This window comes from Gouania willdenowi, chromosome 2 (assembly GCF_900634775.1).
Source record: "Gouania willdenowi chromosome 2, fGouWil2.1, whole genome shotgun sequence".
Lineage (NCBI taxonomy): Eukaryota > Metazoa > Chordata > Actinopteri > Blenniiformes > Gobiesocidae > Gouania > Gouania willdenowi.
Genome location: NC_041045.1, coordinates 9,554,845 through 9,579,956, shown reverse-complemented (window position 1 = coordinate 9,579,956; position 25,112 = coordinate 9,554,845). Strand labels below are relative to the sequence as shown.

Below are 25,112 nucleotides of genomic sequence, written 5' to 3'. Positions count from 1 at the left end.
ACTTTTGAGTAATTACTTCATTCTTCTGGGAGGTATGATATCACTTACATTTTGTTGCCATGAAATATGTATAATTTGGTGAAACATATAAACCAGTGTTTCTCAAATGGGGGTACACGATGGCACTATAGGGGTACTTGAGAGAGAGAGAGGGAGAGTGGAAAATTAACAAATAAATAAATAAAGTGATCAGAAATGATAAAAACTATAGAAAAATCTATTCAAGCGCCACTAAATCAGTGTTTTTCAACCTTGGGGTCGGGACCCCATGTGGGGTCGCCTGATATTTTGGATAGATTTTTTGACATTTAAAATTACACAATCTCATATTTATGGAACAGGATTAGGGGTCCCACTGGGAAAAAAATTTCTTACACTAATGGCCCTAATCCTCTCCAGTACCGTATTTCTGTACATTCACTTTGTGAAATATAAATCTAGTTAAACTAAAATGCAGTTAAAAAAAAAAAAAATGTCTTTCGTGTCCTCAGAATTTATTGATATCAAATTGGGGTCACGATCCAAACAAAGGTTGGGAACCACCGCACTCAATGCTGTTTCCTTCCACTTATTTACAAAATGAGATTCTTTAAAACGTGTGCTATCATTCATTCCATCTTTACGATCTATAGTTGTTTTTATATTGTTTTCCAGGCAAAATGTTCTAGTCGACAAAGGGGGTAGTTGGATTCAGAAATAAGAGATATGGGGTACTAATAAGTTGGAGAACCACTGGTATAAATGAAACAGCAAATAAACTTGAATGACTTCCTCAGATGCAATACTGCCAAAAGGATGAAACGCAACACATGAGGGATTGGTGGGAGGAAAAAAGATGGTTTTCGCTTTGATACTCATGTCGCAACTGAACAGGGAGTGACAATCAGTACAGATGAAACAAGTAAAAAAAAAAAAAAAAGAGTACTTTCTACTCAGTGACGGTTTACTTGAAGATGTGAACATACTTTTAAAGCTCCAAAATCACAATTTTGAGTGGAACGAAGACGCTCTGACAATAGCAAAGTAGCTTGAACTGCACACGTCTCCCATCAGTTGTTGACAGACAATGATCACACCAGCATGTGCCAAACCAAAACGCTTGAATACGCATCAAAGAGCAACGCGGTTGGTTCGAAGAGGCGGGATCCACTTCAGCAACTTCAAAAAACAACAACTCATGACCTTCGCTTTCATCGGCTTTTTCAAGAGCTGCTCTGAATGTCTTTCTTTTTGAGTGGATAAAAATAACTTTTCATGTGCCTCCCTTGACCAAAACAAGTCCAAGAGTCAGTTTTGATGTTATTTCACCTCCTCTAGTAGATTTTAACCTTGCACATACTCTGCTGGCGATGTTTGACTCACAGGGAGAGTCAAATAGCCATGCCAGCCCACCTAATGTTGCTGAAAGGTCAAACGCCGATACAGTAATGCCTGAGGAGAGAGATAAATAAAGCCACAGCACAATCTGTCCGATTAAGTGGATGGATTGATCACATTGGTGTTTGCAGAGACAGATCTTATTTAGAATGTTGTAGTTAGAGTTAGATGAACTGCAAGCACGATTTTTTCACTTAAAATGATTTATCATTCCAGATTACACGCAATTCAATCAATTTAAACATTATATTCCATATGTGTGTTGGAAAGTACGTACTATATCGTCAATTTAATAGAAAGCGAGCATGTTGTCCACTGCTTAAATTGTAAATCATCAGGTCCCACGTGTTGTTCCGGAAGTAAGAGAGAGACAAAAATGTCACGGAATACATATTTTTAAAGTGCCTTTCGATCACCTAAATGGGCCAATAATATGTGAACACAAACAACCAATTAACCTAAATGTTTTATAAAAGAGAGATGAATCAGCTTTAGAAAAGCACGGACAATCACCCGTTACGGAGCATCGTCTCTCTCTCTCTCACTGAGCGACAGCTGTTAAATCTGCCATGTTTCAGCACCAAGGACAGCGCAAAATCACAACTAATTTAGAACATAAATGTCACTAAACTTTCAGAGCACAAAATCCCACAAACACTAATTATTGACACACTTTTAACACCCATAAAGGTGCGTGCACACAGAACGTGACTGAAGCGACTGGATTACATTCAAAATCAATGTAAATAACGTGACCTTAAGCAACGAGACTTGCGTGATTGGATAAAAATTTGAACTTTTCAAGAAAATCCCCCAGCCGTCACTGTAACATCCCCTCCCCCACGCTGCAGCAGGAGGGCTGTACACTTCCTCAACTTACCGAGGCAAAATTAAAGTGGTTAACTAATTGAATAAACCTACATTCTGAGTGAACGTAAGTACACCATTTAAACTGTAAAAGTGGCGCTGCCTATGATAAATGCTGTAAACGTACAGACGGAGAAGAAGCGATCAGCCCTCTCGATGCAGCAGCAGCCCTCCAAGCGCTGCTGCCGGCTCCGCAGATGTTTTTGTGTGAACAATGACATTTCCAGTGATTTCAACTCAATAAAAGACACAGCTGTCCAAAGATAATACTTAAAAATGTATATGTAAATGTACCTAAAAGCAAATGAGGTGTTTAAGGCCAGACGAACGGCTTAAATACAGAAGTGGATCAATAGCTCAGTGGGACGAGAACTACCTTCCACATCATACTATTCTTATAGAATTGTAGATTGGATTGAATTCATTATTCATTCCTAATGAGAGGCAGTAATCTTCTCATAGATGCTTCCTCTGACTCTACTATCAGCAGACAAGTCGTCCTCTTGACCAAAACGACTCTAGGGTACTGAACTCTCTGTGCCTTTGCCTCCATATTCATAAGAGAGAAGAAAACTGACAATGATCATTAACAATAAAGTCATACACTGTGTGGCTCATATATTAGCAGATGATTTTTTCAGCAAGTGATGGAAAACCGTTATTTTCATTTTCTACTATGATTTTGAATCATTTCAACTGAGACACCAGAAATATTTTGCAAAAACACTTACTATATATCTATTTTTTTTAATTTTTTCCCCACTACTCACCGATATATACCATATGTTCCATTCAATCTACCAACTATAATGTTCTATGATTGCCCTATCCTGCTGGGATGTTTGGAAAGCTTGGAAAAGACTTCATTGATCCGGAGACCCTTTGAGAAGCCCCTTTGTTGTTCCTACGCCATAATTACAAATAGACTTCTAGAAATGGACTCAGGCCAAACACCTCCAGTCAGTGTAGAAGTCGGCCGTGCTATTCAGGCTTGATGGTTTTATCATTGCTTTGAAATTGTGAAGGTTATCGTGGTTTGTGTCGTTTGAACAATCCAGCCGTTGATTCAATAGAACCACAAACGTATCAGCTGATGGAGAGGGATGCATCGTCAATGAAACAATCATCTCATGGACAAGGTTAGGTTTAAGGTTCAGAAATCTAAAAATAAGGCCTTTATTGTTATTAAAATTTCTTAAATCAATGTTTCCTACATTCCTACATTTTAACACATACCGTATTTTTTGGACTATAAAGGCACACCGGATTATAAGGCGCACTATCAATAAGTGGGTCTGACCGGGTCTATTTTCATACATAAGGCGGACTATAAGGCGCACCGGTTTGTTGTTATTATTATTATTATTATTATTAAGGGTCATTAAGCAAAACAAAAAAGTCAGATAAGTCAAACTTTATTCAACTCATTAACATTAATTCTCAACATTGTTCAGGTTTAACACATTAAAGTCACTTTTTCAGTTCAGTACTGGTACGTATCACTCCACGAGGCGTCTGACTACGGTAGCCCTGAAGCGCCAACAATCCATCAAGTGGTGCAGCTTCATAGTTTACCAAAGTTGTACTAAAACATTTTGACATATTAATTTCATTAATAAGGCACCTGATTATAAGGCGCACTGTTGATTTTGGAAAAAATGAAAGGATTTTAAGTGCACCTTATAGTAATACGGTAATAAGTATGATTTTATGATTGTAATTAATCTTACATTTCAAAATAATTGGTAACATTCCTTTTTTTTTTAAAAAATGTATAAACAACATGGGAAACATGTCCAACACATAATTTTCTTAATGGGTTTCATTGTTTGTATTTTTGTAGTCATCTTGAGTTTGTGAAGTGATTTTGATGATTTTAGTCTGGTTTTTTTTTGTGTATTTTATTGTCATTTTGTGTATTTTTGTGTGTTTACTTTGGAGGCCACCAGTGGCATGTCTGCACCCGACACTAGAACAAAATGACCCTCACCCTATGTAACTGTAAAGTTGGTCTGAAATTTAATTTCAAATGGCAATGAAAAAAAAGTCTTAAATTTAATTTGACTAAAGCTGTAGCAACCCTGAGTCAGTTTTTTTGGGTGGACTTTATGTAATCTGGTGGTGAACTGTGTAATAACCAATGATTTTTTCCAGTTTGGAGCTACTGTACATCATAATAAAACAAGAAAAAAGTAAATAAAATCTATGACAACCATAATAGTTTTCTTAAAATCAGTAATGCATCCATCCCTCATTCTTAAATCTTCTCTTATAATTGACATAATGGTTTGCTTTGAGTGTATAAAAGGCACACAGAATTACCATTATTACCACTGTGTTATGAATCAAAAAGCTCTCTGTGGAAATGGACGATATAATGACCAGGGTCGTGAAAACAGGAAACTTTAATTGGACTCGTAGCCTGAATCACTGCCAGGATAGCAGTCCTCAAATAATCTTTTGAGCTTAGATAAGAAATTCTTCTTTACACACAAAGTAAAGCAATTGGAATAAATAATCAAATAGAGACACTTATTTAAGGCCTAGTTACATTGATACTGTTTTACAGTTGCAACCAGTCCTCTGAGGCAACTGTAATGCTGATGGGGCCCTTGGTGAAAATGAGTTTGACACCCCTGCACTTAACGATGCAGTCTGTGTTATCCAAGCCTTGGGGCAAGGCAATTTTAAGCAATTTACATCAGGCTGCATGTTATATTGTTGTCCAAAACAGTTATCGCTCAACAGTATAGCCATTGTTTGGTGCTCTGCAGGGCTACATTACCATAGACATTAGGCTGCAAAATATTCATTTAATTTGCTGTTTGTGGGAATAAGATAAGTCACTGCTCCTTGTGTGTTCCTGTTAAAGGACTTGTAAATCTCAGGGTATCCCACACTCTCACAGCCTAACACGAACAGCCATCCTACGTAGCTCGTGTTTGTTATTTGGGGCGATCCAGGACTGGACACATGGGCTATAAATCTGTCTAGAGCTGCATTCCACTTCCACGCATGGCAATAAAAACTATTCTGCTTTCTCAATCCCAAAATGAAGAACAGCTCCGCCCACCCCACCCATCCCACGTGCACATTTTGGGTTGCAATACTTTAGAATGCTGCTGCTGCTGCTGGTGGTGTTCTATTGTCCATTTGTATTATTATCTGTATATTCTATTTTTTGTAACTATTTCCTTTTACTTCATTCGTTTTAAGGGCTTAATGGGGAACTTTGTTTCATTATAACATAATGACAATTAAAAACCTTTTCTTTAATTTACTTTGTCCAAGGCAAATTAAGTTATTTACGCCAGTGAATAGTTGGGGTAAGATTATATTTAATATTATAGTATTTTATTTCCAGATATTTCAAAAATAAATAAACAAAATCCTGCTCTTGGAGCTGCACACTTCAAATGAGCTTGATGAATGCAGCCACGCACACACAAACCAACCATGGGGATGATGTCGTGTGTAGCCCCACCCACATATACACACATACACACCCCTTTGCTGTATTACCCACCCACCAAACTCTCAGGCGGTATAAAAGCGTTCCGTGGCACAATAAATGTTGTCAACAACTGAAAAACTTGAATATTACTCACTGTAATTGGTGAGGATGTATATCATCCTTACTATTGTTTACTGGGTACTTTATTATTAAAGACCACATTCTTCTCTCATAACTCACCCCTACCAATGTAGTCCACTTTTACCGGCCAGTGACTCCCAGCGTAGAGAATATTAAGTATACTCATGCTATGTTCTTGAGTTTTCGTAATTTTTAATAGTTATGAATTAATTTTTGACATTTTTTTCCCACTCAAACCTATTGGAACCGTGACATTATTAACAGCTTATATCAGCCCTTGCTTTTAGCCATTATTAATACAGTTTACAGTTTTGTCATCACTCCACCCTCACAGCTTTGATTGTGGTAAATATCTGTACTTTTAACAGTTCTTTACTTAATTGTGTACTTTAACATTTATTCGTTCTTTTTTCTTTGTTTAACGTTTATTCTTTTTATTTGTAATATTTCACGAGAGGCTGTAACAAAAGTAATTTCCCCCTGGGATAAATAAAGAACTTCTGATTCTGATGTACATCTAAACAATATAAATATCTACAGTACATTTCTCTCTATATATTTTGCTACTTCTGCTTGGTCATTTCCTGCCCGCCCTAATGACGCACTAGAACTTAGCTCAACTTGATCAATAGTGTCCACTAATACCTTGTAATTGCCTCTCTGTAATGTTTATCTCCCAAGCTTGCTGAAACTGCATTAAGCCAGCTTGTTGCCTCGGTTATCCTGCTGTGCAGTTGGGCCTCAGGTAATGCGTCCCCCGCGGTTGTCTGCAAACTCACAAGCTGAGACTGGGTTTTCATCTTGGCATGACCGCACACGACAAGGACAGCCGGGGAAGATGTATGAGCTGGTGGTGTAATGTATTCATTGGTAAAGGGTGGAGAAATTGGTCTTGAGGCTTGATAAAGCGCCCGCTGAGGTGCCTTGAATAAATGATGATGGCGTTATGTAAATACTGCCTACAGCTGGATCTCCAACGTGGACGGTTCAATTAGCTTGTCACATGGAGGACAATGGCACTTGGGTGGGTGAGCGATGGAGGTGTGTAACTCAGATCTAATTCATCTTGAAAAAGTTCAAATTGAACCAATTTACCAAGTAGTGATCTTGGCCTGAGAACACATTGTATAGGATAGATCAGTGGGGTTTTTTTTGGCTCCAGTACCAATCTAATGTCTGACTACAACATTTGGCTCAGATTTCTGTGACAAAAACACCTATAGAGCATAATAATGGAATTAATGAGTGATAAGACATTTTAAATGATCTCCTTTTATAAATAAATAGAATGAAACAGTATTTAGTGCCTCCTGAATAGATTTATTTCTACTGTTTTTGTCATTTCTGGTCATCTCCCTCCTGATGTGGGACCAAGACTGACCTTTGTATTTTCATTTCATGTTCTAATCAAGATAATTTCTGTTTTTGGTGTCATTTTGTGTATTTTGTTGTCGTTTGTCAGTTCTTTTTATTATTCAGTATATTTTTCTCTCATTTACTGTATATTTGTAGTCATTTTTGTGTTGTTGTTGGTATTATTTAAATTATTCTCTCTCAGTGGGTGTTTTTGGTGTCAGTTTTTTATGTTTCTCTGTTATTTTGTTGGATTTTGCAGCGATCTTGTGTGTTTTTGTATGATTTAGTATGATTGTCATTTTTTACCCCATATCTTTAATGCTTTCGTTTGTTAATTTTCCACATACCTCCATTAGAGAAACACTGGGATAGATGGATGTGTGTTTTAGGCTTTCTGTGGCATTAGCTTCTTTCCATAAACCATTAACTTGTGATTTTTACTTGTTATAGTTTGGTTTCAGTTGACTGGTAGCTTTGGTTTGTTGCATCTTCTCTTTAACAAAGCCCAGGTTTTAATAGTTATTTCTGTCTGGTGTCTATTTAATATGTCAAGATCTTCTGTTCATAGACTACCTTTTTGTTAGTTTGTGTTAGTTTTACAAAAAATGTATATTAAGGTATTTTTCCAAATTACAACACTTTTACGGTGTATGACCACGTATTTAGGCACATTTTCAAATGATAAAGAATAATTACTGCAGTAAATTGGCTTAGAGTGATGTATTTTACTGTCATATGGAGTCAATTTTGTAGATTAATATCCGCACGAAAGTTCATTCAAGAATCTCGGACATTAAGCAGGACTGAGCTGCGTGTGAACACAGAGAAGAGGTGGATTTGCTCCGTGAAAAGGGAAAAGTTCCATATTTTTAACTGCAAAGATCTCCAATAAATAACACGAGAATAAGGCACTACTTTACATCTGTTGCTAGGTTCTTGTCTGACAATGAGTCACTGGAGAAGTCTAAAAACTTGCTGAATAAAGCAACAAAACTGCAAATTTTCCAGGAGATTGTGCATAATTTGCAGGTATCTGGGAGACAAATCTGTTTTACTGAATAAAATCATATAGTGCACGCCGTTGAATACAAAAAGAAAGGAATAAGGTTGAAATTGCATGAATAAAAATTGAATGAAATGAAATTGGTTTTAATCTCACCCTAAACAATGCATAGAAGTGTTTTTATTTCATTCTTACCGGGGTTTCTTGGGTTTTTTCAGTAAAAACACTTCTATACAGCCGTGTCCGAGTGCCTCATAGATTCATTGATCTATGAGGCTTCCACTAAAAATGGTTTCATAAAAAAATGATGAGGATAGCAGCTTTAATATGACATACTTGGAACGTCTACATGCTTGCTTGCTTCCTGGAACTGAAAAAACAGTCCCATCTAAAATGTTTTGCACCATTAGAAACGAATGCACTGTTAATGCATACTCTGTTAATTCTGGTGATAAAAAAAAAAAAAAAAAAAAAAAAAAAAAAAAAAAAAAAAAAACACACAAAAAACAAGTATGCGGATACATTTTCAATTGGATGATGAAATTAAAATGACTGGTCTCTGATTTAAACAAGTGCAGAAACAAAAATCCCATTTTCAGTAGAGAGATGGGACTATTTTTTGCCTCTAACCCAAATCCAAACAAACCAAGGAGTTCCCACACTCTACTTCTGTTATTAAATTATGTATTGTTTGAAACAGAAAGTCTTTGACGTTAGAAGTCATCAAATATTTATTTGATGTTGCATGAGTTATTTCTTTAATAAATTGGAACGTTGTGAGAATAAATGATTAGCTATATCTTACACATTATGATGAAATCAAAAGCAAGTGGAGCTTTGGTGTCAGAGCTGGAGATTAAAGCATTACTCTGAATCAGTCTTGTCAAAGATACAAATACCCTGCTATTTAGATAGCAAAAGGCCTCTTGGGTGACACATGATATTTCATAAACAGAAAAGAAGAAGCAATACTATATTCCTTGGATTTCCTGGGAATATCATACTCATTCATTCTTCAAATGGACCTCATTCCAACACTATCATGAGAACTCAAAAACTCTAGTCTTGTCTATGAATCATCTGGAGTCCAGGGTATAACTGGCCGTTTTTGACTAGTTTTGATTTTACCTTCACATTATATCTCACTATAAAAACTGTTCAGCTTACCTTGTTTGGTATTATTTCTTTCAACACAACTTCAGCTGTATGAATTTATTGTTAATTGTTCATTTTGATGTACTGTATAAACACAATGGCCTTAAAATCACACGAAAACACCAAATAAGAGTAGAAAAAATGGGCGAAAACCACAACTATGTTTAACAAACTGATTTGATGAATGAAAATGCAAATATAAAGTGTAATTATCAAAAACATATGTACAAGTTCACAAAAAAAACCCAGTTAAATGGAATTTTTTCCCCCTTAAATCATCCAATACAACTTTTTACAAAACCAAGCAATCGGATGCCACAAATTCCTGTCCACTAATAAAACAGAGGGACACATCACAGACCTAGCACTTTCCACCAATTGGAAAAGGTGTTTTTCTTGCTTGTGAACACTTTCATTTTGCAAGAGAAGGAAGAATGACCCGTCTTTATTGGTCATTTCTGCACTGAACGCGACAAAAATAACCAGTAAAAGTGCAGCGTTTTTCATCTATCATAACTATTGTTCTACTTGGGCTATTAAGATCATTTAAATACTGGTATATAGTCTAGATTCCTCACTTTCAAGACATGTTTACTCCGTAAAGCTGCATCTGGCTGCGGGGTTGTCTTAAATGGGTCATGTGATTAGGACACGCCGGCGCGTCTGTCGACTCCTAAGGGTTAATGCTTCACACCAAACAGCTTCCCATTAACTACCAACACATTGACATTTGCACTGCAACCTGTGGCGCAGTGACTCCAGCCCTCCTACTGCAGCATCTGATTAGACACACTACTCTGAAGCATGTCGGATGTTGCCAGAAAACACAATAAATGGCTGTCATCTCCTGGAAGCTCTGGGATTTCATGGACAAATCTGCTGTTATTCAATTACGAAGACGTACTTCAGCGTCTTCCATTGATATGTTTACAAAGTAGAATTTCAGGGCTTTGAACATTACCATTCATCTGGGAAAAAAAAACCGCAATGGCTCTCACTGCAGAGCTGCTGGAATCCATTATGACATCATAATGAAATACTTTTACAGGCTTGAAAATGCTAATAATATGCAGATTAGTAGTATGATTCATGTTACCATTTGGCGTGCTGAGTGGTGATTAGATAAGTGGGAATAAGCAGCGTTTACTGGAGCTTAAATGGCTAAAAGCAGAGTGTGATGGAGGGGAGAAAGAAGCAGGCCCTCGTATATTTGCTCAATGGGAGAGTTGACCTTTTCATCGAGCCTTTGCCTGTGGTGCCCAGAAACCACGCATATGTATGGAACTTGAACTTTAACTTGCAATGAGCTCCTGACATATGTATGATAAGTGTTATTGCTGTGTGCAGGTGGTGAGCAGAGGAAACAGGACAGCTGATATTCATGTCTTATCCAAAACAGATAAAGGCTTTTCCTGCATTGCTCTTTCAAATTCATACTTTTATACTTTTTTTGAATTCCTTATGCCAATGTATCACTAATGTATGTTGCCATGGTTTCTTAGTCATTTAAAAAGTGCCCATTCGTTCCCCTTGAAAACATTTAAGTTAAGCTCGTTCCTCGTCCAGAAGGCAATTAATGAATATTGCTAAATATTCTGTTCCTTATGGCCGCTCTGATAAACATGTGCCTGCTTTGACTTGTTCCTTGCTTGCAAATTCTATTTTTATTCCATAAAGATGGATAAGCAGCAACAATTACAACAGCAATACGTATTAATTATATTTAAGGGACAATGTAAAGAAAGTAACACTAAATATTAATCACACAGTAGTGGTAAAAATATAATTGCAAGCAAATTCCATATTTACAATTAAAATGACAAAATATGAATAAAACAAATGTTTCTAACAGGGCAAATATTGATGATAATTAAAAGTGTGCATTTGGTGTTAAACCAGGACATTATCATGGATCTAACGTTTGTGTTTCATCACAACCACTTGTGTGTCAACAGAACGTTATACACCAGCTAGCTTTAGCTTTTTGATCTTAGCGCTAATCAGCTGCAAAAACCTGAGGTATAATCCATTGCCTGTGAACTTATTGTGTGGTTGTGAGATCCAAGAAAGACCTGAGAAAGGAATCAAATAATCTCCTCACATCACAGGTTCTCCTCAATTATTAATGTAACGACTCCTTTTGAAGACAAAGAGAACACGGGTGGATTGAAACGCAGGCTCGGCTGATTAAGGATGGGCTTCATTAAACGGCGAAATTGACGCGGTGAACCACAAAGGCTTACGGTCGCTATTATTTAAAGCTGTTTTTTTTTTTTTTTGCTACACCATTTCCTAGGGTCCCTGTGGCCTTCGTCCACTCTGAGAAATACCAAATCACTCCTTCTTACTCGTATGAAGAGCCTTTTAAAAGGGGAAAGAAAGCCTCCACTCCCGACTGGGCAGCAATTTGACAATTTTCCGGAATGCTGTGGTCAGTGGAGCATGCCGTACCTGACAGAGCTGGCTCTCCGGTTGGTTCACACCAAATGCAGGAAAGGAAAAACCGAAGCAGGGTGAGGGATCTGTAGGGCGAGAGGAGACATGGATGAATAATAGACCACCTACAGAGAGAAATCCATAGCTTTTCTGTTTCTGGACACCTTGGCAATCTTTATCAACATTGTGCACAAACTAAAAGTGGCCACACTCAAGAAGGATTTCTCTTTTGATGACACAGACCTAAAAGCATCCCATTAGTAGCCAACACGGCCTCAACCACTAGTCCCTAAATCTGTTGACAAAATACAACGAGCAAAACAACGATGGTAAAGAGCGTTACAAGATAATTGTTTAACATGGCTGTATTTTAACAACAAAAAATGAAAAAAAACAAAAAAAACCCACTTTGAAAATCCAAACTGAAAAAAATCCTAACAAATAAAATCCCAAGGAAGGGAAGGAACATTCTAAATCCTTATGGACATGATCCTAAACAGACAAACCCCAAACTGAAGAAAATTCAGCATCTGCAAAGAAGCAATGGCGTACAAAGAGTTTATTTTGCTTTAGTATTGTTTTTTTTGTTAATTTAATTAATTATAATTATATAATTAAGTTAATTAAAATGTACGTTTTATTTGTACATAAATGTATCTGTGCTTTAAACGTCATTGTTTACCAAAACATGACACTAGAGAAGAGACACTGCGGAGCCATTTACATGATGTTTTCAAGTGAAAACGCAAAAGTATTGTTGCATTCTGGCTGTCCGTTTACACGGCAACAGCGTTTCGGTGCTTGAAAAACCATTTTTAAAAAATGCTACCCTCTCTGTCTTCACGTAAACAGGGAGCCAACACTTTCTGTGTCACACGCACACTTGGATCATTGGAGACGTATTTCATGCCTGCACCAGATTCTGACGGCAATCACAGAGCTGCACCCCTACTTAGAGCTTTAGATGATTACCCAAACCTGGGGTCAAGCCTAATTTCTATCTTTTTAATATGGACTCTGGTTGAACTCAGCTCGGACGCTGCGCGGTAAATGAACGGTCAGGGGATGTTTCGATTAGTGCCATAAAGACGCACAAATGGATGCTGAGGAGGTGAATGGAGACTCGGCACATGAATAAATGATCTTCAAAAGTGCAATTAACTCAGAGCAGTCCGAATTAAGTCTAACTCTGTAGGTCCACTTTAAGCTCTACTCTTACTTGTGTTTCAAGAAGTTGTCTCTGCACATCAGGTGGTCGAGGGTCGTCTTCTGATCGAGAGGTTGGGGGTTCGATCCCAGTACCTGACTATGTGTCCAAGCGTCCTTGGGCAAGACACTGAACCCTAAGTTGCTCCCAGTGGTCGACTAGCGCCTCGCATGACAGTCCTGTCCCACTGGTGTGTGAATGTGAGAGTGATTGGGTGAATGAGCTGATATGTAAAGTGCTTTGAGACTGCTTCAGTGTGGGGATAAAGCGCTACATAAATCAAGTCCATTTACCATTTAGTGCATTTACATCATCCTATTTTGGTTCAGAAACTAGCATGTATACTTTAAAGTTTTTTACGTATCCCGCGGTCACGTAAACGGAGATCGTTTTGAAAACGTTGCCATGTGAATACGGAACTTTTTAGAAACAAAAATGGAAACCAAAGTAAAACATTGTGGTGTAAACAGGGCCTATGTTGACCTAAGTAAATGCCATGCGTACTGCACTCCCTGTGGTGGGTACCTCATGCTGATTTTGATTCAAATTCTCGTCAGGTTTTTTTTTTAAAATAATCGACCAGTCTCATCAGTATGCTGCGACTTCCACCACTTTCTGAGAAATGTGGCGACAGCCGTACAGAGAAAATGGAGGCCGTCCATTGACGTATGCTCTTTCATGAGAACTTATCATTCAAGACCTGATTACACCTCAGAAAAGGTCAAATGAAATCTTCACGTATCAAATTGGGTTTTCCGTTTGATTAATAAGCTCCCTCAGCAGACGTCTGCACATGACGAATCTCTGGAGACTAATTTCTTTTTCCAACTACAAAACGTCCTCCCAGTATCAAACAATAACAGCGTAAGAATTAAGGAAAGGAAAGCACAAAAACTGACTTATAACTATCAAAAATCACAAATGTATTTATGTACATACACCATTGGAAAAAGTGCAAGAAACTAAAATATCAATGCTTTTACAAAGAACCATGGTTCCTGTACGTGTGTGTATATACGCGTGTAAAAATACACATACAAACACATTTACAAAATGCTAATGAAATGACTTTTTATACAGGATTCCTACAGCTTTAGTCAAATTAAATTCAAGGCTTTTGAAGACTTTTCATTGCCATTTCAAATTAAATTTAAGACTGCAATGGCAATATTAATCATAATCATATTAATAACTTGTGTTCCTGCTTTTAATAAGATGTGATTCTTCCACGTGTTTTTCCTTCTTCTCCTCTGGGAAAGGGCAAGATTACAAACTCACACACAGTCACAATGACATAGCGTTAGAGTACATTTTTTTAATGTCTAGTGCAGATGTGCAACTGGCACACAAAATGACAGTAAAATACACACAAAAAACTCAGATTAAAATAATCAAAATCACTCCAAAAACACAAGATGACTACAAAAATAACCAGAATCTATACAACAATAACAAAAATACAAAAAATGAACACCAGGCAATTTTTTTTGTTAAATATACATTTTCCCATGTTGTTTATTTTTTTTAAAAAACGAATGGCACCATTTATTTTGAAATGTGAGACTAATTGCAATCATAAAATCATACTTATGACTTAAGGCTTTTGAAACATTGATTTAAGGCATTTTAATGACAATTAAGTCCTTATTTTAAGATTCATGAATTTAATGTCGTTCAAGGATCCGCGGGAACCCTGTTATAACTACGATGGACAACCAAAGTTGTCCACAATTTTGACTAAAATGCCTTTACATTTTGTCAATTAAAGCTGTTGGGCATAAAAAAACAACTCAATTGTTACTAAAAACCAATGTTCAATTATATCTTAAGACAAAAACTCAGACTAAATCTAAAATATCTGCCTAAACTAACACTGAATGCTCCAAGACTGCTTTGCTAACGCTAAAATCATATCACACCACCTATTAAGGTCTGTTTTTGCTGACTGATTATTACCGGTAGAGGGTAGAAGTCTGTGTAAAGATGAAATGTTTTGGCTCATCATGGTGAGAAACAGTGGTTGGCATGCCTAAAATAGCTTTAGCCAGACAGCAATGCATTTGCCAAGTAATATTGCTGACGTTCACCACAGAGGGCAGGAGGAGGCCTCTGCTCTTTGACTGATGTGGGGATTATTTGTGCTGATACTTTGAAAAAGCAAATCCCATTAATCTCTACCCCAATATAAAGCAGCAGATCCTTATCTGCTATTATTCCATTACACAGCTAATTGTTGCAGCTCTCTAGGGAATGTTGGATCTGCTCACTTAGATCAAAGGCGTGTGAAGACGGACTGCGTTTTTTACAACGCCATTCTGCTTAGAGAAAGCGAGAAAAAGTAGCAGGAAAAGTCGAGACCATGATGGCGTGAGAACAACATCGCTATAGCAGTGCTCAGAGCGGGGCTGGAGCTCTGTCAATGACCCACAACGACTCCGTGGACTTGAGTGACACATCTGAGCCTGAGTTGTGGAGTCTGTTACCTGATGAGAGCCTTAGATCTGGCAAAGCTGTCACTTTGGCTCAGCTGTGATCACACACGTCCATTAAGATCCCCCACACCAAACACAGACCCCCCAAAGCAAGAGCTAAACGACTCTGTGAAACCACCACGATAGTCAGAAGATGAGTAATCACCTTTGGCAACCGACTTTCCATTAAAACAGAGAAACCGCCGCAGTACCAACATCCTCTGGAGACGCCGTACTGCCTGTAAAGAAACTCCAGACATCGTCATGCTTCTGTTTTATATTATTAGAGTTCAACAGAAGAATGAAAATATGCCACTTGGAATGCATTAGCGGGCCCTAAGCCCTGGCTCATGCACTAATCAGCATAATTTGAATTATTGCTGTCGTTACGGTGGGTGGGGGAGAACAACAACAGGTCTTAATTATGCAAAGGCAGTAAAAGGGAAAGTAAATGCACCTTTAGATCTTAATCCAAGCACTCATTAGATTTTCTACCTTCCTCCAGTTTGGGAACACGAGCACAATGTGAAATTTATCTGTAGTTCTATAGGAGACTTATGGCACATTCAGCTAAAAAAAAAAGTCCAAGACACCAATAAAATTTCTGTTTCAACAAAAGACCAAAACTAGGTTCCTGATTCAAAGGAAAAATGAAGAGTACCAGTAGTTGACTTGGATTGGAAGATCCATCAAAAGATTGTGTGGACCCTCTGTATCCCCCATGGGGCGTAAACATACATATTTGACACCCTTTACATCATAGGTACGGCACAGTTACATCAACCTTTAACACCTGAAGGTGCAGAGATCAATGCACATCCTTGTTTAGTAGCATTTCAGTGATGGACATGAACCCATGAACACCTTTTTAAACTTGTCAGAAAAAGGTGAGAAAAAGCTCCCGAGATGTGAACGGCATCACTATCAGCTCGTTACACATCAACTCGCTCACTTGTCTCCAGGCAGGTGTCAGTGAAAGACGTGGATCAGACGTGGTGACATAAAACCTACCCTATTCCCATTGTATACAAATCCAAATAAAACAGACACAATCGTGGTTTTCAGTTTCTGACTTTTAGTTGAAAACCAAGGCTGAAAAATGTTATGTGCTAATAAGGCTACGTTCACACTGCAGGACTTAATGCTCAAATCTGATTTTTCTGCCCCTATGCGACCTGTATCTGATCTTTTTGTTGCAGTCCAAAAAATTCAAATACAATTTTTTCAAATGCGACCCAGGTGACTTGGGCATGTGGTCCTAAATGTATGTGGTCCTAAATCCGTTATGTAGCCGATCTTTTGCCATGCGACTGCAGTGTGAACAGTCAAGGCGGATTTAATGCCCTTTGATATGTTTTCATTATAAACAGCTAGAGTCTGATCACCATGAACCTTGAAGTATCCACTGTTGAATCAATCCTTTTTCTGCACAAGAACATGGATTATCCTTATATTTTATACCTGAATTATGTAAATAGACCCACTGTATCTTGCGCACCTGTGTGTGTTTGACGTGCGCTTGTTTTCCCGTATGCTGATCGGTTCTGTTGACATTATTAAAAACAATGCGTAACATTAAAATGAACAAATATGTCATTTGTTTGAGGAAAAAATAGGTTTGAACTGACGGTTTCAGGTCGGGCTCTGATATAAATATCTAACGTCTGATGGACCCGTTGGCTTTGGTTTTGCTCTGTCAGGTTTGGGTCAAACCAAGTCATATCTTAAATGGTCTGTGTTTAAAAGCAAAAAGGCACCACAAAAAGCCAAAACTAAATATTTGTCTGCACCTGATTATTCTTTCTCTGGCTCCACTGCACAAAAACCGTTCACACTGGAGTCAAGATACAGGTCACGTTTTAAATGGTAATGTGAACAGACACAAAAAAATCGTAACGGAGCCAAAAATCGGAATTGAGCTTTAAGGCTAGCAGTGTGAATGTAACCTAAGACTGAAAACACAAGCAGCACCCACAGATAGAAAATCAGTACTTTTCAACCTGAATATTCTAGTTTTTGGCTGATTAATCATGCACCTTTACAAAAACGGTCTCGTACTACTTGTCTTTTATATTTATATCGGGCCTCCAGTTATTCATTAACACAGAAATGGGATGGAAGTTACTGGTTAACACCAACGCCAATGACGTTACATTTTTTTCTGCGTTTATTTATTTGTCTGTGAACAGTCTAACTCAAACACTAATGGATGGATTCTAATGACATTTCAGGAAATATCCAAAATGAGATGAGGAACAAGTGATTAGATTTTTGGGGATGATCTGAAACAATATCTGGAATCTAACATTTAGGTGACAATGCAACATGGTGGACTGCTATGGCGTACCGGTAGTCTGCGCTATGTGATTTTACCAATAAATGGGTGGTTAAATGTGTAGACAAACAGACATTACATACAGTATGTAACGTAAAAAATGAGAGATGGGACAAACTTGCAAGATTTGGTGCAATTTGAACATAGAGTTTTGACTTCTTGAAACACTGTAAAATACATTTATTTACAATATTTAACCAAACTAACCTCTATTAAGCCCTTTTTGGGCTGATTTATGTACATCAGTAGGTATCAGTACATCAATAAGGGATAGACAAAAAAACTGAGATGATACAGAATTTGATAAACCCTAAAAACAGATTTTAGGAAATCATGAAATAGTATGCTGGTCACATGGTACTAAGAAGCACATTCTAGCCAAAGAGAATCTACTCATGACCAAAACATTGGGAGGCTCTATCCAACAATAGTCTGATTTGTGTTCGCGCTGTTTTATTACAAATGCTAACCACCATACATGTAGTTTGAGAAAACAAATAAATGACTTAATCTGATAGCAATTGGATTTTTAACAGGTTTGCTTGGCTGGAATTGGACTTGGTTAACAGATCCAGATAATGACATTGACAGTTGAGCAATGAGTGCATGTGTTCTTAGCTAGAATTCAGTCAGATAAAGTATATAAAGTATGTTGCTTCAACTTTGGGAGCTGATCATCCCAAAACACCAGTATTAGAGATAAATGCAGAAAAAAGTTTATTCAACATTATAATTCCCTCCTCAGGTCAAAGGGTTGTGTAAAGGATATGATGCTACCACCTATCGAAGGCGCAGTACACCAGAGGTTATTAATAATTCAGTTTTCTCTCCTGTATGTAGAAGAGACGAGAGGTCCTTAATTGGCTTGTGAGCACAGCTTGATAGTTGTGTGCGTGGAAACTCTCCACACACACATGCGTTCTCACAATAAAATGTAATTAGTTGGAGAGTTTATATTACTGTGAGATCTTGAAAAAAACGGTTGCACCTTTTATGCTAATTATATTAATCATAAACAACAGCACGCCTAATATGAGACATTTATCCATGAGGTCCAGGCATTTTTTTTTCAAATGATGATGCAAATTCCTAAAAAGGGGAATTCTGGACTATTGTTGATTTTGTTTTAAGATTCTATTATGGTGGGGTTCTGTCTGGTTCTTCTTTGATGCACTAAAAGGCACAGTTAGGCTTGAATGTACTTGGAAATATGTTCTATTTATTCAAACTTAGATTTAATGGGTATTGGAATTTTTTTCACAATTAAAATTTAATGGCACGTCAACTTGAGCTGTCAAGATGAGATCACATCTTTCTTTGACAGTGAAAATCTTTTTGCAAAAGAACAATGTGTGTACAAATAGGAGTTAAGATATGTGTGTGCCAACTCGTTGGTTAGGGTTGTGGTTCTTTTTTTGGCTCAAGTACCCTCTTTCTTTTATTTCTGAATCCAAGTACATTTTACTCAAAATTCTGTGAAAAAAATACTTGAGGGCAAAATAATGGAATAGGAACCAAGAGTAATAACTAGGGGTTTGAAAAAAAAAATCAATTTTTTTATTTAAATATTTAATCAATTTTTTTGTGTATTTGTGCAATATTTTAGTGGTGGTTACAATGCCTTTAATGGCTATTTGTTGCACTTCATTTTAGATAGATAGATAGATAGATAGATAGATAGATAGATAGATAGATAGATAGATAGATAGATACTTTATTCATCTCCAAGAGAAATTCACAGTTCCAGCAGCTTACAGGTATGGGAACACAGGGGCATGCAGGGAAAGTACAATGTAGAAATTTAAAAATTAAAAAATTTAAAAATTTAATTTATTTAAAACAGTGCAAAGAAAGTACTAAGGTAAAATATAATGGTATAAAAACGAAATACAGCATAGTGTATGATGGCAGTGTTTACACACTGCATTTTCTTTTTTTCAATGAAAATATGCAAAAACGCTAATAATAAATAGGAGGCTTTGAAGCAAATAGTTTTGATTCAATTTGTCCTCTGATGATTAATAACTTCTGATGAACATATACAGCAACTTGATTTTTAATCTCTATGTTAAATTTTGATATTAACTAGGTAGAATATCGCGATAATATTGTATCGTGACCCAAATATCGTGATACATATCGTATTGCAACATCCTTGCCAATACTCACCCCTAGTAATTACACACATTTTAGACACTCTTATTTTTGATTATGATTTTAATCATTTACGCTCATCTCCAGCCTGATGTATGTAATGTTCTAATCAAGAAACTTTTATCGTCATTGTGTCATTTTGAGTATTTTGTTGTTGTACGTGTTCGTTTTATTATTCAGTATGTTTTTCTCTGATTTTGTGTGTTTTTGTTGTTATTTTGTGGGTTGCTGGTAATATTTAGTATGATTATCATTTTTTAACTAAATAAAAAACATGATAAAACCCAATTTTTTTAAATGCTTTCATTTGTTAATTTTTCTCTCTCAAGTACCCCCTGTAGTGCCATCGCGTACCCCCATTTGAGAAACACTGGGTTAGGGTTAATTTGACATTTTTTTCATTTTTATTGTGTACAATGAATAGGAGTTCCTCTCAAATGTACATTTTCTACACGACCCAAGCGATCAATCAAAGGCTAACAATGAGCCTCAGGTTAAAATCATTTTTGGCCGTCCTGGAGTGTAAAAGTTTTCCGCTGAATTTGCAGATCCTTCCTCATTACAGGGTCTCGCTAACCTTTCAGAGCTGAGCCATCTTTACAGACATGTGGACACCATTCACGGAAGAGAAATAGTTCAGCTGAGCTGTTGAGTAAATGTTGCCCCTGTTCATTGTTAATGATGTCCTGATGATTGCACTCCAACCATCCTAGTTCCTGAATGGCCCTGCACACCAGAGCACGTTTGTAAGTGACCTAAAGAGGTGGAGGCAGATAGCATCAGATCCAGAAACACCCATCGTGGTGGGGATGAGATAATTAATGTTTGCCTTGAAGGCTTCTCCGCGACTCGGTGTCACCCGTTGTTATCGTCGCTGACAAGCGAGTGTGTAGACAGGCGACGAGTATGGAAATGCTGTCAGAGATTTTCCGCGATTATTTCAATCCTCTCCCAGGCACAGAGACACCTCACTCTCGGTATATCCGTTCCAGCTGATATCTTATCCGCCTTCAGATAACATGTCTACCTGCTATCTACACTGCATACTAGCTAGCATTACAAAGACTTTCGCTGTTGATTACTGCACATTTCTTCATTCACAGTGAGAAATGAGTGAAAACTTGATAGACTAAGGAAATACTCAACTGAGATTACAAAGACTACTTAACTAAAAAAGTACTTCATAAAACATGTACTAGTAGGAATGTGACGCACAACGAAAAAGGTTGACATATTTGACAAACTGTGACGTAGACTAGGGCTGTGCGATATGGACCAAAACTCATATCTCGATATTTTTTCTAAAAATGTCAATATACAATATAAATCTCGATATTTTAATTTTAACTCAAAGTCTTTGAGTGAAATTTGCTACTGCAAAATGCCACACGGACACATTTATTAACAAACAGCTGCACAATGTGTGTCACTTGTGCGTTTTTCTCCTGTAAGGGACAGCACGTGTGAGTGTTTAGGAGAAGGTCTGGGTTAGAACACACTCAGAAATCCATCGAACTGCGCTTTTTTTATGCTGTTCTGAGAAGTAACGAGAGCAGAGACTAAAAACTAAATAAGCTATGAAATATGTATTTCAGAAATATGGAAAAAAGATGTAACGAAGGACACTGTTTGACTGTACTCTATGAAATTTATTAAATACTTGTATGATATAATTTGTACTGTGTGATTGTATGAATAAAGACAAGTTAAAAATCTCAATATATGCAATATTGTCATTTTTTAAATCACCAAAATAGAAAACTCAATACATCTTGAATCACAATATTGCCCAGCTCTAACATAAACATTAATCAGGGAAATGTTCCGTTCACATAACTCAAACTGGTTTTATGGGGTTATGATATGATATACATGTATATATTTTGTATAATATTGTACATTATGTTTTCCAATGTTACTCTCAAGCAGTGTTTCTCAAATGGGGGTATGCAATGGCAGTACAGGGGGTACTTGAAAGAAAGAGAGGAAAATTAAAGAATGAAAGCATTAAAAATGTGTTTATAACGTTTATCTTTAGTTAAAAATGATAATCATACTAAATATTACCAGCAACTCACAAAACGACAACAAAAACACACAAAATAAGATTATACAGTATATAATAATGAATAATAAAAAAGAGACACATACTCAAATAGACACCAAACACACACACACAAATAATACCAACCACACACATAAACAACAACAACAAAGACACACTACGTGAGAGAAAAACACACAAGATCGCTACAAAAATACCAGAGAAACATACATACATTACGACATAAACAACCAAACGACACCAAAAACACACACAATACGAGAAAAATATCCTGAAATATTAAAAAGAACAAAACAACAACAACAACAATGATACATCAAAAACCCACAAAATTACAAAAAAAACACACAAAATGGTGATAGAAATGATCTTAATCAGAACATGAACTTAAAATACAAGAGTTAATCTTGGTCCCACACCGGAAATGTTAAAAACTATGGAAATAAATATATTCAGGAGGCACTAAATACTGTTTCATTCTATTTATTTACAAAAGTATATTCTTTAAAATGTGTTATCATTCCATCATTCTGATCTATATATGTTTTTCATAGAATTCTGAACAAAATGAGGTACTTGAGCCAAAAAAGTTTGAGAACCACTGCTCTATAGTGTCTTTCTCCACTTTGTTCCCTATGAAGCCCTTTCTGTCACTCACAGAAATTACTTCTGATAAAGTCGTCACTTGCGACGTCTAAAGAAACCAAATGTCCCTGTACGTGCTCCTAGCTGTGCAACAAGGAAATTAAAGACTATCAAGATTGAATATAACCATCTGTTTTGTAGGCACAATTAGAATCAGTCTTTTTTGTGTTTGAAGATATTTACCAGATGTTACTTTTTCTTCAATGGATGAAAAAAAAAAGAAGAAGCCTGACAGACTTCCTAGTCTGGAAGTCACAAAATGTGCTAGTCAGCAGCAAGATCTCTTTATTCATATTGCTGATATTGTTACACCTGTTCCTATTCAAACATGGTTCCTGTCTTTTTCCTTTAACTTTTCTTTCTTCATCATCTACAGGCCAACCATGTATGTTCACTGAAGGACGACAGAGAAGGTCAGGAGGAGCTGCGCTGTGTCTCTGTGGATTAGGATAAAGCATGCGACGAAGCACTTAGCAAAGGTGGGACGGTATATTGTGCGACAAGACGTTGAGATATTAAAATATCACAAGATCAGAGCTTAATTTGGGCAAGATCCGTCATCTCCCAGATTATGACCGGCACTTATTTGATTGGATCCAGCACCTCATAAAAAAAATAATAATTAAAAAAATTCCTACCCCTTTTTGGCTTTTAGGTGTTTTGGTGACATTTTGAAGTATTATATTTGGACAGCTATGTCTTTTATTGAGTTGAAATCACTTGAAATGTCATTGTAAACACAAAATTTAATGGAGACGAGTGAGGAACAGAGGGGAAAGTCAAGCCACGCCCACGCTACGTCAAAAGCTCCATCTTGCTCAATTCAAATCCAATCCAAAAATCAGGCTTGTCCTCTATCCCGCTGCTGCCCCCACCCACATACACAACAATGCATCTTGTAAAGTGCTTCAATTGTAAATCATCAGGTCCCAGAACAAACACCAGCTGTTGTTCCAGCAGTAAGAGGGAGACAAAAATGTCACGGAATACATTTTTTTTTATAGCGCCTTTTGCTAACTCAATGAGCCAATAAAATCACGTGAACACAAACAATCGATTAACCTAAATGTTTAATAAAAGAATGATGAAGCACACACGATCGCCCATTACGGAGCGTCCCCCTGGATAGTTCTCCTCCTGTATTCTGTCTGTTGGAGGCAGGTTCTCCTGCATTAGCATTGTTGCTACAGGTGCTGCTACGAGCTACGCTAACTGCTGCTGCGTGATTTCCACAGAACAAGCTTGGACTTCTAAAACTCAGGCTTAGCTTCACTTATTGGCTTAAACTTCACTCTTTAAATCCAACTGCCTTTTTTTTTTTTTTTTTTTAGCCATTTTCTACCATCTTCCAAGATATTCAGCACTTACTAATACCCAGATTTTTAAGCGTGCCATGCTCAGGCACACCTGGCCAACCATGCCGTGCAAGCACAGCATTTAGACTCACACGAGCTAAACAGTCTGGTCGTAGAAGAGAAAGGCCTGTGAGTTTATTAGACCTCTATGTTTCCTTACAGTCAAATGGTAATAAGGCCAAGATCTGATAGAAAACGGCCTTGATCGTAATCCGGATCAGGTCACATACAGTATACTTTACACGACGAAGGTGTTTCAAACAACTGTATGTTTAATTGGCTGACCTTTCCGATACCTCGTGTCTTATTAAACAGCTGATCAGGAGCCACATGATTCTCTGAGATATTCCTAATTAGGAACACAATGATTTAGGTCCATTGAAAGCTCTCAGCAGCCACCTCCAGAAAAAAAGAGCTAATGAGCAAGGAACGGCTAACGAGGGGTTGAAATTTCCTTTAGCGGGTTTAGCGCACAGATTAAACCCTTTTAACTGACAGTCTCATTCTCTGGTCCACGATGTGCCAATTAGCAGGTGACATTAAAATGAAATGTGAAGCCTCTCGAGGACGTTATGTCTAGTTTCTTATGAACGATTTTCGTGTACGACTTTAATGTGCCATTTCAAAGAAAAGTCGCAAGCACATCCTTACATCAACAGGCTGACAAGCCCAGGTTTTAACACCCTTTTCACCAATTAAGAATGTGTTTTATTTCATACAATGGAGCAAAATCCCACCTTTTCACAGTTTATTTTACATATTTTTATTGCTGCAGGTCACCAATTTCGTTCTGGGCTTTTTAATCCCACTGCCTTTGGTTCTTTAGCTCACAACTCACAATTTATCAAGAACTGTGATTCTTTAAGGAACTTTAAAGTGATACCAGCCCATCACATGAATGTTCTAAAGCTGAATTATAAAACTTTGCAACTAAATCGTGTCAGAAGTGTCTTAGCAGTCATTTTTAATCTCAAAAAAGAGGAAATAGCCCATTTTTATGTGGGCAACACCAATCAGCCAATCAGCATTCACATGATGTCATTACAGAAGGTGCACTTTTATATATTTCCACTCTCATAGACACTCTACAG

General features: G+C 37.2%; 1 protein-coding gene across 2 annotated transcripts in view; it reads right to left on the bottom strand.

Annotated features, from left to right (window-relative positions):
* LOC114478844 (beta-1,3-galactosyltransferase 1-like) overlaps window positions 1–25,112 on the bottom strand; it is a 127,704-nt gene that overhangs the window by 50,051 nt on the left and 52,541 nt on the right. For both annotated transcript variants that reach the window (XM_028472134.1, XM_028472143.1), the window contains one exon: window positions 11,805–11,875. The gene's annotated coding sequence lies outside the window, so the exon portion shown is untranslated. The remainder of the gene's footprint in view (window positions 1–11,804; window positions 11,876–25,112) is intronic.